At 43.5% G+C, this 5,100-nt stretch overlaps 1 pseudogene; it reads right to left on the reverse strand.

Moving 5' to 3' along the window:
* Window positions 1–308: 308 nt before the first annotated feature.
* Window positions 309–4,806, reverse strand: LOC119034740 (protein LDOC1-like; annotated as a pseudogene).
* Between the last annotated feature and the right edge of the window lie 294 nt (window positions 4,807–5,100).

The raw sequence follows: 5,100 nt of genomic DNA on the forward strand, positions 1-5,100 counted from the left end.
ATGTTCTCAAGATAAATAATTCCCAAAGGCTAATTGCCTTTATACAAAAGAAAAATAAGTTTCTCATATCTTTATGACAAAAGAGCTTTGCATTCTGGAGCCAGGTACTTGCTGAAGTTTGGCTTTTGTGCTCCTGAAGAGCAAGAGCTGGAGATAGGGGTGCTATTTTCCTTGAGGATTACATTTCAAAGAGGCTCCAGGTCCCATTTCAAAGAAATTCCTGGGTTGTAAAATAGGCAAGAGGCTTATTTTGGCTTTAAAAAGAGTTACATACATTTCAGAGGCAGGAAAGACCTTTAATGACAAGGTTTCTTTTCTTTGCACCAGAGAGAATTAAATATTTTTCTTATTTCTAATTTGTTTTACCCTTCACCAGCAGCATCAGCATCATCTGGGAACTTTGGTTAGAAATGCAAACTCTCAGATCTTAACCCAGAAACTCTGGGGATAGGGCGCAGCAATCTATGTGTTTTTAAATAAGTCCCTCTGCTGACGCTGATGCTCCTTAAAGCTGAAGAATCCTTGTAGAGCACTACTGACAGCAGGCCGTTCAAACAGACCTAGGGAAAATGATTTTATTTTACTTGAATTAATAGTTACCTGTAGTTTGCATTACATAGGTAGTTACCAGCTCTGCTAGCATACTACCTTCAATTAGTTGGCAAGAACTTAAGATGTCCAAAATAAAGATATTAGATGAATATTAGTTTAGGTAAGGCCGTCAAATCTTAACAACTTGCATCACTGAAGGAAATAAAAACAAATGTAACAAAGTATGCTAATTTGGCTCTACAGTGAGTGCATTCCCTAATTTTAAATATATGAAGAGTTGACTGCTTTTCTAGCAAATCACAAAATGCCCAAATCAAGTAAAACCATACAAGCCAAACTCAAGAGGAACTAAACAATTTTGCAATTTTTTTTCACATGTACCCCTTCTTAAGTTTACCTGGCTCTTTATTAGGACTAATCTATCTTTTCTCAGTGCCCCTCAATTTCTGGATTTAAAATGGAATCACCTGAGGATAAAAAGACACTCCCAGGGGAGACTCAGAGTGCAGTGGGTGAGGGAGGAGCAGTGGATTCTTTGGGTGTATCAGCTCACACAAGCAGTCCCGGGATCCCCTTTCTCAGCAGGGGCCAGACTTGCCACAGACCTCAAATACAAGAACTTCAGAGGCCCAGCTGAAATTCTAGGCACCAATGTGGAGATAGATTATTTGGAGCAGTTTGGAATATCCTCATTTAAGGAGTCTGCTTTTTAAAAAAAATTTTATTGGTTTTTCATTGTTGTTCAGTTATAGTTGTCCCACCTTTTCCCCTCTTGCTCACCCCTACCCCGTCCCCCATTCCCACAGTCTGCTTTGAGAAAAGTTTTTGTACTTCTTATTTGATGCACTACAGAAAGCTCGAATAAACTGGTTTCTGTGGCTATTGAGACAAACAGTATTCATGATGCCAAGATTTTTGAGAAGTCCACCTAAAGCAAGGCTGGTGGCGTGATTTCTCAGGACTTCTGGATATTCCTGTGGCAAACTCTCTCTCATGTGTCTACCTCTGTCCATTGGTCTCATCATGGATGTACTGCAGTTTAGCCAGAAGAACCTGGTCATGCAAATGGAGAACCTGCAATTGAAAAAGCCAATATGAGGAGCTCCAGCTGAAATTCCTGGATGGATTTCAGCTTTGGCAAGCTCCTCAAATATGAGGAGCTTGCCAAAGCTGAAATGTAGGTCTGAAAAAAAAGAATCAACTTACTACAAACATTAACTCCCTGAATACATCTTTCTCTGACCTTTTCAGGGAAAAGAGATGACTAAAGGCTATCCCAAGAATGAAGAATCAATAAAGAAGTGTATTGAGGATTCACACACTGTGAATTCAAATGAAAGGCCAAATGTACAAAGTATTACAGACGCACACTGAAGAGAAATTCAATTTAGCAGATGCAGAAATTGCCTAAGTTTATAGGAAAGTTGGCCATCTAGGCGATCCTAACAAAGGAGCAGATGAGGATCTATTCCCTGGAGACCATTTAGCAGAAGACTGAAGACAACAAATTGACCATAATCTGTTATGACCTGATTTCAGATGTGGAAAAATCTGATGTGAAGGTCACTGACCAGAGACCCTCTCTCCTGGCTCCTTTCTGTGTTAACTGTCTGTAAGCAAGCCTTATGTACGAAGTGATCCTAAACAACAAGAAATAGCTACAGAAAATTAAGAGATATTTTAACTTCAGAGTTACATTTTTTAATGCTATTTGACTTATTAAATGTTGATGCTGATGTCTCATTAGAAAGTCTTTAAAGATTTTATTTATTCATTTTTAGAGAGAGGGGAAGGAAGAGAGGGAGAGAAATATCAATGTAAGAAACATTGATTGGTTGCCTCTCATTAAGTGCCCCCAACTGGGGGCCTGTCCTGCAGCCCAGGCATGTGTCCTGACAAGGGATGGTACCAGTAACCTTTTGGTTCGCAGGTTGGCACCTAATCCACTAAGCCACACCAGCCAGGGCAGAAAGTTTTTATAGCTTATCAAATATTTGCTCTGGTGAGGTTGAATGAAAAAAAAATTGGTGTTATATCCTGTAATTTTTTTTTACTATGAGAAAAACACTGCTTTGAAATTATTAGCAAATAAGCCCCAAAATTCAGTTTATTTTGTTAGTGCACATAGGCCACAAAAGTGAGGTATATAAGAGGTCACACTGAAGGGCTCAGTCTGCTTATGAATTATTATAATGCTAATCAGCAATGTTAAAATAATTGCTATAACCTGTCATTAGTCACATCTTACAAAAATATAGAGGTTTCTCCTATGGTTCTCAGGTATATAAACTGTCCATGAAGGAAGCAGTGATGAGTTTTTCTTAATATGAAGATGTCTAACCAAGAATTCAAGAAGACATTTCAGTAAGACTACATTAACTACCAGAACAACAAAATCCATGGTCTTTTAAGGAAAGGCAGTTATGGATTTTCCTCCTTGGAGGGTTTAAAGAAAACCTTTGTTTAATGGAAGGGCTCAGATCCTCCTTTTTCCCCCTCCTTTGTTCCCATAAAAGAATCACAGATTTTTGAAACACATTTTAATGATCAAGTAATGCCTTTAATTATAGAAGAAAAACTGAGGACAAAAATGCAAAGTAGTTTTAAAAAAGTGAGGGAGCAAAGTCATTTAATAAGAAGGCATATGCCAAGTGGATATAGTTCAAAGAACACATCCCCATTTTTTTTTTTGCCACTAGGTACATGCATTTTTAAAAAAATTTTCGCCCCATTCGGCAAGAAACATAAAAATTGTTTTATGTCTCCTTTGCAAGCTGCGTGTGTTCAATTTATGGGGCGAAAAGTTTTAAAAGGCCACTTAAAAAGAATCATATAAGCCATTCTTTAAACACAAAAGTATTATTTTTATCAAACATCAGACTATGCATTTTTAATTCTTCTCAGAACATAACTGTGTTTCTGAGGACATATATTTAAGTCTTACTTATTTTTGTTTCTCCTGTAACACCAAGTACAGTACTAGGCATATGGTCATGTAAGATAAATATCTACCCAAATTTTAAAAGTAAATACTTTTTTCCATGTAGTGTCCAGTGCCTGGACTTGTCTGACTAAAAGGCACTATCTTTGAGACTCTTGTGTTTTCAGAACAGAAATGAAGTGGAAAATTGGTTCTTGCAGGGAGAAAGGTCAAAATTTGGCTGCCAAGAACACTAACCATGGAAGTTGTGTCGGGGCGGAGGATCCACATCAATGTCCACGAGGGTTGTGGCAAACTGAGGCACTTCCCAGGTTGATCCTGATTTTCAAAGGCTGTCAGTAGCAGTCTTCAGAGCTGCTCGGTGGCAGGGGCATGATCCTGGGTGGCCCGTTCAATTTCTATCAGGTTCCCGTCCAATGGCTGTGTTGCTGGGCAGAGTGAAAAAGTAGGGGAGGTGGTAAGAACAGGTGGCCCCAAGCTTTCTAGCAAGGCTCGGGGCCCAGAGGCTGGGAACTGGAAGAGTTCTTTGCGAATCAAGCCAAGCAGGGCCGAGGTTGTGGGGATCGCAGAGCATCGAGGCCGTCACTCCCGCCTGACACCAGGGGCCCAGGCCCCTCGGTTTTCTACCCATCCCTGCCTAAGGCCCGCTCCAGCGCCTCTACGAAGCCTTCGTAATGAGCGAGAATGGGGCTCTCCCTCTAGATGTAGGGGGCCACCCACTCCTCTGCCGCCCCAGAGAGGCGGCTGATTAAAAATGCCACCTTTAGGGTGTCGGTGGAAAATCTGGCTTCGAAAAACCTCATGTACGAAGCAGCTTGGATCAGAAACTCAGGAAGCCGGGCGGGGTCGCCGTTAACTGTTTCAGGAAAAGCCAGGGGCAAGCAGGCGCCGCACCTGGGTTAGCAGGTTGGCTTTCTCGTAAAGCAGTCGCTGCACCCGGTCCAGGAGCTCGTCGTTCTCCCTGCGTAGGGCATGGATCTGGGTCAGAAGGTCCAGCATCATGACCGCGAGCGCGTCCATCACCGCCTGCCGAGCGCCGGCTCCCCTGGAGGCTGCGACCCTGCCCAGGCGAGGGACGGAAGTGCGCGGTGCAATCAGGGGCGGTCTGGAGGCGGCGCGGTCTGGTCTCCGCACACCAGGCCGGGTCTAAATCCCACTGTGACAGGCAGGGTCGCCGGACTGTCGGCCACAGAAGCAAGAGCCAGAAAGCGCTGAGTCAGCGGGAGGGAAAGGAGGAAATCTGGGGCGGACAGGCAGGACCACCGAGCGCCTCCACGGCGGAGGAATCTGACGTCCTGGCAGAGCTCATGGACTTCCGGCGGGGCCCCTCGGCCGGGCTGGCTCGCAGGTGCTTAAAGAGAAAGTAGCCAGTTTGTTCGCTGCATTTTCTGGTGAGGCCACGGGTAACTCCTGCTCGTCTCCAAGGTTCCGTGCAGGCCTTCTGTTTGTGTTTCATATTGTCTCTTCACGTCTTGTGTCCAGGGCTCACAGCTACGAGGAGGCAGCTCCGATGAAGCCCTCCTTGTCTCCTCAAATGACTATGTTCTGTGGCTTCCAACGTGATAATTTGCTAGGCGCCGTATAGAAATCATCTACACCCAGCGCAT

This window comes from Artibeus jamaicensis, unplaced genomic scaffold (genome assembly GCF_021234435.1).
Source record: "Artibeus jamaicensis isolate MK-2021 breed Jamaican fruit bat unplaced genomic scaffold, CSHL_Jam_final contig_354, whole genome shotgun sequence".
Lineage (NCBI taxonomy): Eukaryota > Metazoa > Chordata > Mammalia > Chiroptera > Phyllostomidae > Artibeus > Artibeus jamaicensis.